General features: G+C 51.5%; 1 protein-coding gene across 1 annotated transcript in view; it reads right to left on the bottom strand.

Annotated features, from left to right (window-relative positions):
- The window catches only part of LOC119456637 (nephrin), a 334910-nt gene that overhangs the window by 126282 nt on the left and 196308 nt on the right, over positions 1-12320 (bottom strand). The window lies entirely within an intron of this gene.

The following is a 12320-nucleotide window of genomic DNA, read 5'->3' as shown; positions in this document are numbered from 1 at the left end:
CTTGGTTTACAGGACCCTCCGTGAGAAATGTGACGTCGATTCGAGCTTTTTTTTTTTGCGGAATCGGCAACTTTTCGTCACGGCGCAGTTTCGCCAAGGTCACCGCCAAGGGCACGCCAAGGGCACCGCCAACATAGACACCTAAGGCTTCCACCTTAATAATTATGAAAGAGAGTCTGAACAGCTGAACTGACAAAAGCAAGGACAAAGGGAGACAGCGACATCGTTGTGGGTGTTCCTTAGTCTTTTTTTTCTTTCGTAGCAGTTCAGCTCTTCAGTCTCCTCGTAGCTATGAACCAACCAGCTCAGTGAAATGCTATCCTTAAAATAATTACGCACGGTACGGTGAGCTGGAAACAACTGAAAGGGATGTTTTAGGACGCACTCATGGGTTTCCCATCTGCACTCACGCCTTCTTTTAAAAAAACTTGGAAACTTGTGTGAATATTGTACTCTAATTACTAATGTATTTAGTAGTAACACACATGGTCGCACATGACGTCTGATGACCCAACCGAGAAGGTTTCGTAATCATTTGCTACAGCAGTTGTTTCACCGGTCGGCTAACGTTAGCTGGAGTACCCTTCATATCTGTATGGTATAAATAACCAGGGAGAGTGTGCGCCTGTGCTTGCAGTGAGTTATGACATAATTCAAGAGGGCAATAACAAAGACGTCCCAAAAAAATCACAGACGCGCACCAGCGCTCTTGTGCAGATTTGTCTCGATCTTCCTTTTTCTTTCTCCTGTCTTGGTTTACGCGCTGTCAGTTTTTCGAGTAATCTGCAATGTGAATTAGTCGCAAGTCAGCGCTTCTATATATCTGTACGTTTTTTTTTTTCACTTTCATCGTCTTTCGCTGATTGCGAACCACTGATTACGCTCTTCAAGTAACCGGGGGCAAAAATAAGAGAGAAAAGCAGAGCGTCACATCCTGAAAACGCTTTTTCAAGGAAACACAAGTCGCAAATAATTTCTCTCCTTCACTACGCCCTTCGCATTTTAAAGTTAGTACCTGGACCAACGTTGTTAGCAGACGCCCCATTTCTTTACCTTCACCGCTCTAAATCCCGGCAAGAATCAACCTTGACTTTTCACGTGGGCCGCCAGGTCGAGTTAACGTGTCTTTTCACTCGAGGCAAGCCTCGGAAAAGTTCCAAACCATGAATAAAAGATGCGGCTTGGTGGTGCTTGTAAGCGAGAAAGAAAAACGAAGAAAAAGAAAAGCTCGCACGCATAAGATCGCACGCATAAGACCTGTGCACAAAAGCGCAACACATAGACTACAACCGAGAAGGTCAGCATCGTAAGTAACTTTATTCTGGAAGAACTTGAAGAAAAAATGCTTTTTTTTTATGTCGAAACTAGTTTTTAAGTAATGCCGCTCGATAAACCTTGAATTACTGCTGAAACTGGCACAGGCGGCTGACGTTAAAAAGTATCGTTTTGCATAAGTATCTCACTAGCACGGCCTGCCACTCAGTCACTAACACAATGAGTCATACAATGAGCGTGTTGACGTGAATACGCATTGTATTTAGCCCCGTACGTCTTTGATCCTAGCCTTTTTGGTTCTCATGCTCAAAGCGGCTGGTTCGCGAATGCAGACACGTAGTTCATTGGTACAGCTTCCCTTAATACACATCCTGCAGGTCATTTTTAAATCATTGCATGGCGTTTCCAACTCCCCAATTATTTCCCTTAACCCAAGCTAGAGTAAAAGCGACCTGTGTTTGATGTCTAAGCAATGCTACCACCTTCCTGTCTCTGAATAACAAACATATTGTGACACAAGGATGAAAGTAACAGTGAAAGCTATTTACAGCTGATATTACAAGAGACAGGCCGCGCAGGCAAGTCCCTAACGTTGTTGTCTCCCGACACCAGCTGAATACTAAATACATTAGTAATTAGAGTACAATATTCACACAAGTTTCCAAGTTTTTTTAAAAGAAGGCATGACTGCAGATGGGAAACCCATGAGTGCGTCCTAAAACATCCATTTCAGTTGTTTCCAGCTCATCGTACCGTGCGTAATTATTTTAAGAATAGCATTTCACTGAGCTGGTTGGTTCATAGCTACGAGGAGACTGAAGAGCTGAACTGCTACGAAAGAAAACCAGCCGGGTGGCGCGGGGTGTCCCCTGCGTCTTCTCTGGACCCCAATAAAGTTATTTCACTCACTCACTCACTCCCGACACCAGCTCGTGCCCTTCTTCTTCCACCTTGTTCCCAGCGTTGTAACATATGGCCCTCCGGCGTGGAAGCACCGTCCCGGTGCGTCTTATGTAGACGAAGACTGGTAGCGTTTGAGGCGGCCAACATGCACGACGTCACGGGGAGGCAGGGCAGAGCAAGCGGGAGTCGTGACCGGGGAGATTTCGTATGTTATAGCTGTCACCTGGCGGAGGACCCGGTAAGGACCAGCGTAGCGCGACATTAGGTTTTCTGATAGGCCAACGCGGCGGCTAGGAGACCATAGAAGGACAAGGTCCCCGGGAAGGAAATTAGCGTCACGGTGGCGACTGTCATAAGTGCTCTTCTGCTTGCTCCGGGAAATAGAAAGGCGACGATGAGCAATTTGACGTGCCTGTTCGGCTGTGGCAATGACGTCTCGGGCGTATTTCGACGTAGAATCCTGAGCGATGGGCAGGACGGTGTCGAAAGGCAATACGGGGTCGCGGCTGTACAATAGATAAAATGGTGAGTAACCGGATATGTCGTGACGCGATGAATTGTACGCGAATGTGACGAAGGGGAGAGCATTGTCCCAGTCATGGTGGTCATCGGAAACGTACATTGATAGCATGTCGGTGATGGAGCGATTAAGGCGCTCAGTCAAGTCGTTCGTCTGCGGATGGTAGGCAGTAGTGAGCTTGTGCTTGGTGGCGCAGGAACGGAGTAGGTCGTCCGCAACTCGGGAAAGGAAATACCGGCCGCGGTCTGTAAGAAGTTGACGAGGAGCGCCGTGATGAAGGATGATGTTGTGCAAAAGAAACTCAGCGACGTCGGTCGCGCAGGATGTCGGAAGAGCTTTGGTGATCGCGTACCGAGTTGCATAGTCGGTAGCGATAGCAATCCACTTGTTGCCGGAAGCAGATATAGGGAAAGGTTCAAGCAGGTCTAACCCAACGCGAAACAACGGTTCGGATGGCACGTCGATAGGTTGAGGGCGACCAGCAGAGAGTAGAGGTGGCTTTTTCCGGCGCTGACATAACTCGCAAGAAGCGACGCAGCGGTTCACGGATCGGTATAGACCGGGCCAAAAGAATCGGCGTCGTACACGATCGTACGTGCGAAAGACGCCAAGGTGACCAGCCGTGGGTACATCGTGTAACTGAGAGAGAATGGTGGCACGCAGATGGTGGGGAACGACAAACAGCAGCTCGGGACCACTAGGGTGCATGCTGCGCCGATACAACGTGCCGTCCTGGATGAGAAACAGTCGAAGGGAGGGGTCGGACGGCGCAGACGCGAGCTTGCCCATGACATCTCGTATGTAGGGGTCACGGCGCTGCTCGGTGGCGAAGTCAGCGAAGGGAACAGGAGCAGTAGTGTCGGTCGCAAAAATATCCGGAGGGTCGACAGGATGACGTGACAGACAGTCGGCATCTTGGTGTAAACGACCCGACTTGTAGGCGACGGTGTACGGGTACTCCTGAAGTCGCAATGCCCAGCGACCGAGGCGGCCTGTAGGGTCCTTCAGGGACGAGAACCAGCACAACGCGTGGTGGTCTGTAATGACTGTAAATGGCCCACCGTATAAGTATGGACAAAATTTCGCGACGGCCAAGACAAGTGCAAGGCACTCTCGCTCGGTGATATAATAGTTGCGTTCAGCAGCAGAAAGCAAACGACTTGCGTATGCAATCACAGGGTCATTTCCTCGCTGACGCTGAGAAAAAATGGCGCCGATTCCATGACCACTGGCGTCAGTGCGGACTTCCGTAGGCGCAAACGGGTCGAAGTGCGTCAAAATAGGTGGAGATGTCAACAGGGAGATGAGTTTCGAGAAGGCGGTTGCTTGCTCAGGGCCCCAGGAAAATGAAGCATCAGCTTTCAGAAGCGCAGTAAGAGGTCGGGCGACTTCCGCAAAGTTGTGAACAAAGCGGCGGAAGTAAGGACACAGGTCCACAAAGCTCCGTACATCCTTTTCCACAAAGTTGTGAACAAAGCGGCGGAAGTAAGGACACAGGTCCACAAAGCTCCGTACATCCTTGGCGCTGGTCGGTACGGGAAAATTCGGCACAGCCCGCACTTTATCTTGGTCTGGGCGCACACCAGACGAGTCGACAAGATGGCCAAGGATAGTGATTTGGCGGTGACCAAAGTGACACTTGGACGAATTAAGCTGGATGCCAGCATTTCGAAATACAGAAAGAACTAATGAAAGGCGCTCGAGGTGTGTGGAAAACGTAGGAGCGAAAACGATGACGTCATTTAGGTAAGAAAGACAGATGGACCACTTGAGTCCATGCAGAAGTGCGTCCATCATACGTTCGAACGTGGCTGGGGCATTACACAAGCCGAAAGGCATGACTTTGAACTGGTATAGGCCATCCGGTGTTACAAACGCTGTCTTCTCGCGGTCCATGTCGTCTACAGCAATCTGCCAGTAGCCGGACCGAAGGTAAAGGCAGTCCAACACGTCATCAAAACGGGGGAGAGGATAAATATCTTTTTTTTTATATTGTTCAAGTGCCGGCAGTCCACGCAGAAGCACCAGGTGTTGTCCTTCTTTTTAACTAGGACTACAGGGGACGCCCATGGGCTTGAAGACGGCTCAATTATTCCCCGAGAAAGCATCTTTTCGACTTCCGTTTGAACAACTTGTCGCTCATGCAAGGACACCCGATATGGTCTCCGGTGAATCGGATGGGCGTCGCCTGTGTCAATGATGTGTTTCGCAATGGAATTCTGACCTAAAGGGCGACCATCCAAGTCAAAAATGTCGCTGAATGAGGCGAACAAACGACGTAACTGGTAAGCTGGCTGAGGCGCGAGATCAGGAGAAATCATGTTGGAGACGTTGGGTAAGGTAGTTGATGAAGAAGGCGAGGAAGCACCTTGAGACGACGTTTCAGTCGTCAAGGCCGAGAGGTGGTAGTCTTCGCAAGATGACAGCGTGCCTAAAACAATGTCTTGCGGTAGAACGTGGCTGTATGGTCCGAAGTTTAGAATAGGCAGGCACGCAGAATTGTTCGTAACCTTGACGAAAGTGCGAGGAAGCGCAATGTTATGGCCCAGGGGGACGTCCGAAATAGGAGAGACGATGTAATCGCCGTCAGGCACAGGTGGGGAGGGCGAAAGAACGACGCACGTCATAGCTTGGGGGGCAAGACGAATGTGCTCGGTTGAAAATAATCTGCTGGAAACTTCCTCAGGAGGGTCAGAAGAGCAGGGCAAATCGAGCTGAAGAAGTCCCGCGGAGCAATCAATCAACGCCGAATGCGCTGATAAAACATCGAGACCCAAAATAACGTCGTGGGGACATTCTTCCAGAATAGTGAAAAGGACAGAGGTCTGACGGCCGGCGACACTGACACGAGCAGCGCACATTCCTATGACGGCCGGCGTTCTGCCATCGGCGACCGGCACAACACAGGACGAAGCAGGTGTGATGACTTTAGTCAGGCGTCGACGAAGATGGTCACTCATGACAGAGATGTGCGCGCCGGTATCAATTAAAGACATTACAAGGACACCATCCACATACACCTGAAGTATATTTCTATCCGTCGGCAGGGTCAGCAGAGGAATTCCAGTCCGGGTCGATATAGCAGCGTCACCCCTCGGAGCTTTCTGAGAAGCGCCGGTACATGGGTGACGGAGAACGGCGAAGAGTAGCTGGGCGAGGCAGGGGCCGTCGAGGAGAAGGCTAACGACTCTGCCGTGTAGGTGGCGAGGCCTCAGCACGGTGGTAAGGCTCTGTGGGTTCTTCCGGCGGCGGGCGACTACCTGGTGAGCGATGGTCTGGTTGGAATGCAGATCGAAATGAGCGTGTCCAGGTGTTGCGGCAGTGACGAGAAATATGGCCAACACGTCGGCAGTTAAAGCAAATAGACCTGTCATCTGGTGTTCGCCATTCCATTGGGTTACGATAGGGCCGTGAGAGGTACTGGTTCCGTGCAGCCGGGACAGTAGTAGTAAAGGCGTCCGATCGGTTGATGGGGCAAACGGAGGGAACACGAAGGTTCGTCAGTTCTTCGCGAACGACAGACTGGATTAGAGAAACCGTAGGTCAAAAATCGTTCGGGGCATACGTCTGGGAGTTAACCGGCGATGCGGCCTCTATCTCTCGGCGAACGATGCGCACAATGCTTACGGACGTGGTCGGCTGAGGCGCGGAATGGTCTTCGTACGATGATGTAGCAGCTGTATTCGGAAGACGGTATACTGATGGATAATTAGACGGCCTTTAGTTTCTTCGAAACGTCTGCATTCACTTATGATGTCATCGATGCTGGTGCAGTTCTTGTACACGAGCAGGTTAAAGGCATCGTCAGCTATGCCCTTCAGCACATGGTTCACCTTTTCATCTTCCGGCATTGGCTCGTCCACCTTGCGGCAAAGGGCAAGAACGTCCTGAATATACGTCACGTATGACTCGGTTGACGTCTGGGCGCGAGTTCCGAGTTTCCTCTTCGCGGCTCGTTGTCGCCCAACTGTCCTCCCAAAAAGGTCGCAGAGCTTTTTCTTACATTGCTCCCAACTCGTTAGCTCCTCTTCGTGTGTCTGAAACCAGACCCTTGCCGTGCCGTTCAAGTAGTAGATCAGATTGGCTAACATAACGGTCTGGTCCCACCTGTTACTTTCGCTGACATTTAATTCGCCCTCGCTATGTGATGTGCCAGCCTCCTGGTGCTATCTGCTAGCCTCAGATAATAGAGAGACTGCCCCGGAAAGTTGTTAATGTCGAGTTCAATCTGCCCACAAGGATGAACTTTTCTTGTACTGCTTAGCTTAATTTCTTAGAAACCATTCATAGATTTCCTTTGTAGCTTTGTACTAAACTCGAGCGTTAAGGGCCCTGTGTTTTAGAAAATCCAGCGTCGGCGTCGGTGTCGGCAACGTCGGCGTTGATCGTTAAAGAAAAATCATCCCGAACCACGCAGGCCCTCCGCGTGGCGCATAGCCGTTACTGAACTAATTGAATTTTCAAAGTAAAATTGGTTGGACAATTCGTGAAGTACGACTTACACACAACCTATAGACATGATAGCATCGAATTGTAATTTGAATATACGAGAAAACATAATTATGCTACGCGGAAACTAAACACGAACCCCTTTCCCAGATGCCGTTTCAGGTCTGTCTTAGTGGGAGCGGCTCGCCCCGCTTGGTTCCATCCAGTTGGCGCTCGCCTCGGCGCATCCGCGGCAGCGACGGCGCCGGCCGTGCGGGGAAAAGAACAAAAGGAATCAGGAAGCTTGCCTTCGTGCATAGCGTTCGCCACCAGCGTTTGCAGGTAAAGCTTACGGTTATATAAGCTGCAGTTACCGGGATGCTTGAGAAACAGACAGGGATTTTTGTATGCTATCGCCTTCCACTCTTAAAGACGAAGCTTAAGCGTCTTCCCATTTTTTTTTATTTCAAGCACCACATTTATGAGTGAGTGAGTGAGTGAAATAACCTTATTGGAGGTCCGGCAAGGACGCGAACTCCCCAGTCACACAAATGTTAAATTTGAGGCAGCCGTCCAAATGAAGAGGGGGGGGGGGGGGGGGGGGGAAGACGACAAATATATGCTCAATCTACAACGCAATTGCATTTGTGCCATTCTACAAGAAATCATCATCATCGTTATCATTTTCTTCGTCCGTGTATAACCATGTATAACTGCACTACAATCATGTGTAGCACAAACCGAAATTACGTATATGACCTCAATATTGTGACAGAGCGATGAAGAAGACGTTTTGAGAGCACTTGAAGAAGACGAAGCTCGGGACTTCGCGTGCTTACTATGATCTTGTCAGCCGCTGCCAGTCTTGTAAATACACTGTAAATACATTTCTTATTCCTTTTCCCCGTAACATTTTTGGTGGAGGTGCGGGGTATCGATCCCAGTCTACCATGCCAGCTCAAGGCGAGGATGCTTCGGGCTCGTCGGCCCCCACGCCAACCGTCATTCTGGCACAACCGCGCGACCCCGGCACCTTTTCCGGCACTGACAACACGGATGTTGACGACTGGCTTCAACTATATGAGCGGGTGAGCAAGAGCAACCATTGGAACCAGACCGCCATGCTGGCTAATTTGATCTTCTATCTCGCGGGAACGGCACTCGTCTGGTTTCAGACCCACGAAGAGGAACTTACCACCTGGGACATTTGTAAACAGAAGCTCACGGATTTGTTTGGCAAGCCTGTTGGACGTCAGCGCGCCGCTCAAAAAGACCTCGCTTCGCGTGTCCAGACGTGCACTGAGTCCTACCTCACATACATCCAGGACGTGCTCGCTCTGTGCCGCGAAGTGGATCCGAGAATGTCGGAAGCTGATAAGGTCGCACATGTCATTAAGGGCATAGCAGATGACGCCTTTCACCTCCTCGTCTTTAAGAATTCTTCTACTGTACAAGCCATCCTTACCGAATGCAGGCGGATTGAAGAAGCCAAGAGCCGCCGCATTGCCCACCCGTTTCCCCGCCTCCCCAACACGGCTGCTACGTCCACCTGCGAAGACCTCCGCAGTCTCAGCCCACACCCAATCGCTCTGATGACATCGTCCACATCATCCGGCGTGAAATCGAGGCCGCATCTCCTATCCAAACCCCAACCCTTGGCTCCAACAATTGCCAGTCCACCGTTTCCCTGATCCAGACCGTCGTAGGCCAGGAATTGGCCAACGTTGGCTTGACGAATGTCTGCTCCGTTAATCGGCCTGACTACGCTTCGTCTGCCTCTGCCATGCGCCCTCGCAACATCAATGCCCCTCCGCGGTATCGCAACCCGACTGAATGGCGCACTCCCGACGACAGGCCAATATGCTTCACTTGTGGCCGTATCGGTCACATTTCTCGTCACTGCCGCTCTTCGTGGAATTCGACCCCTTGGCCCTATCTGCCATCCGACCGCCCGCCTCATGCTGCTTCTCGCTTCCCACCGCGCATGCAACCAGTAACTCCTGGCGACTCCTCTCGGCCCGCCCGCTCTAGCCGCTCTCCTTCGCCACATCGCCGCTCCTCCCGCTCGCCCCCATCGCGTCGGTCACCGTCGCCCAGCTCCTTCCGGCGCACGCTTTCGGAAAACTAACAGGTGCAGCACCTAGAGGTGATGCTGCTATACCGCCCCGACGCCAAAATCCTCTTCTGACCCTGCCTACAAATCGGAACCTCATCAAAGTGAACGTGGATGGTGTACCTGTTACGGCTCTGATTGACACTGGCGCGCACGTATCTGTCATGGGTGCTCAGCTTCGCCATCGTCTCAAGAAAGTCCTCACTCCTGCCCCGTCGCCTGTGCTCCGAGTCGCCGACGGGGGAACGCCGGCCGTTATTGGCATGTGTCCAGCTCGTGTGAGTGTCGCCGATCATCATACTTCTGTTTTATTCTATGTCCTAGAACACTGCCCTCACGACCTAATCCTGGGACTTGACTTTCTCTCAGCCCATTCCGCCTTGATAGACTGTTCTGCTGGTGTTGTGCAACTCGCTCTACCTGTTGCTATTGATCCCCCCGATAGTGCTCCGATCCGGCTATGTTCCACAGAGCATATTCGCCTCCCTCACCTTGCCGTTACCTACATAGGTGTTTCACCCGTTCCGCCCATTCCAGACGGTGACTACATCGTATCTCCTAATCCGGATGTCCTGCTCTCGCATAACGTCGCATTTCCTCACACCGTCATTACCATTACGGACAACACGTCCTGTCTTCCGCTAGTGAACTTTGGCCTTAGTGCACAAGTTCTCCCGCGCGGCATATCACTTGCATAAATCACGCCGGCCGAAGACTACCAGATTTCGGGTTTAAATGCTGACGACTCCTCGTGTGCAACTCTTGCTGTGCCTCCTGCCCCTTCAGACTTGAATGCCCTAATGAAAATGATCGCGCCCGACCTTCCGCCCCAGTGTGCCAATGAACTACGTGCCTCCTTGCCTCGTACTGGGACTTATTCGACCTTGGAGACCGTCCTCTCGGACAAACATCTGTTGTGAAACATCGCATTAACACCGGGGATGCGAGCCCAATCCATCGGCGACCCTACCGCGTCTCTGCTACCGAGCGAGACATCATCCAACACGAAGTTGATAAGATGCTTTCTCGTAACATCATTGAACCTTCTTGTAGCCCATGGGCATCCCCTGTTGTCCTAGTTAAGAAAAAGGACAACAGTTGGCGATTTTGCGTAGATTATCGGCACCTAAACAAGGTAACCAAGAAGGACGTCTATCCGCTACCACGCATTGACGATGCCCTTGATTGCCTCCATGGAGCACAATATTTTTCGTCCATAGACCTTCGCTCCGGGTACTGGCAAATTGCCGTCGATGACATGGACCGTGAGAAAACGACTTTTATTACTCCCGACGGCCTCTATCAGTTCAAAGTCATGCCTTTCGGGTTATGTAATGCCCCAGCCACATTTGAAAGAATGATGGACGCCCTCCTACACGGTTTCAAGTGGTCCATCTGCCTCTGTTACTTGGACGATGTGATCGTTTTTTCTCCCACTTTTGCGACGCACCTCGAACGCCTATCGACGGTCCTATCTGTTTTTCGTCGGGCGGGGCTACAACTCAATTTGTCCAAATGCCACTTCGGTCGTCGTGAAATTTCTGTGCTCGGACATCTCGTCGATTCTTCGGGTGTCCGTCCTGATCAAGATAAAATCCGGGCAGTGAAAGACTTTCCCGTGCCCACGTGCGCCAAGGACGTTCGCAGCTTCTTGGGCCTCTGCTCCTACTTTCGTCGGTTTGTCCGCAATTTTGCGGACGTTGCACGCCCTCTTACTCAGCTCCTCAAGAAAGACGCTGCCTTCATTTGGGGCTGTGAGCAAGCTCGTGCTTTCACTGAGCTGATCCGGCTGCTTACTTCCCCTCCCATTCTCGCTCATTTTGACGCGTCAGCTCCAACAGAAGTCCGTACCGATGCCAGCGGCCATGGTATTGGAGCTATCCTGGCCCAGAAACAACAAGGACAAGACCGTGTTATTGCTTACGCCAGCCGCCTTCGTTCCCCTGCTGAGCGCAAATATTCCATCACTGAGCGCGAGTGTCTGGCTCTCGTTCGGGCAGTGGGAAAATTACGCCCCTATTTGTACGGCCGGCAATTCACAGTCATTACTGACCACCATGCTCTGTGTTGGCTTTCATCTCTGAAAGATCCTTCTGGGCGCCTTAGCCGATGGGCTCTGCGCCTTCAAGAATACAACTACTCAGTTGTATACAAGACAGGCCGGTTACACCAAGATGCGGACTGCTTGTCGCGCCATCCTGTCGACCCACCTGACGTTTCTATGGCCGGCATTCCTGTCACCGTTCTCTCTTTGAGTGCTTTTGACGATATCGGAGCGGAACAACGCCGGGACGACTTCTTAAAAGACCTTATTCAACGGCTGACTTCAACGACGCCCGACCCTTCCCTTCGAATGTTTGAACTCCACGATGGCGTCTTGTACCGCTGTAACATGCGCCCTGACGGCCCTGACCGACTCTTAGTTGTCCCTTCGCATCTGCGCCGGACTGTTCTCGCCCAGCTTCATGATGTGCCGACTGCCGGTCACCTTGGCGTGTCACGGACTTACGACCGCGTTCGTCGGCGCTTTTTTTGGCCTGGTCTTTACCGTGACGTCTGCCGTTATGTCGCTGCGTGTGGCCTTTGTCAACGACGAAAAAAGCCGACCACGCTCCCTGCTGGCCGCCTTCAACCACTTGACGTGCCTTCAGAACCATTCTTTCGTGTAGGCGTTGATCTTTTAGGCCCTTTTCCTACGTCTGTTTCGGGGAATAAGTGGATTGCTGTAGCAACAGATTACGCCACCCGATACGCAATCACACGGGCTCTTCCGACAAGCTGTGCAACCGATGTCGCCGATTTTATACTAGAAAACGTCATCCTTCACCACGGTGCCCCTCGCCAGCTCCTTACCGACCGAGGCCGCTACTTTCTTTCGAAAGTTGTTAATGACATTCTACACTCGTGCGCGACTAAACACAAACTTGCTACTGCTTACCATCCACAAACGAATGGTCTAACCGAGCGTCTCAACCGGACCCTCACTGAGATGCTATCCATGTATGTCTCCGCTGACCATCGCGACTGGGACGTTGCATTACCATTCGTTACCTTTGCCTACAATTCTTCTCGCCACGATAC

Source organism: Dermacentor silvarum, chromosome 6, assembly GCF_013339745.2.
Source record: "Dermacentor silvarum isolate Dsil-2018 chromosome 6, BIME_Dsil_1.4, whole genome shotgun sequence".
In the NCBI taxonomy this organism is placed as follows: Eukaryota; Metazoa; Arthropoda; class Arachnida; order Ixodida; family Ixodidae; genus Dermacentor; species Dermacentor silvarum.
Note: the sequence above shows the minus strand (reverse complement) of the source record. Positions and strands in the feature narration are given on the sequence as shown.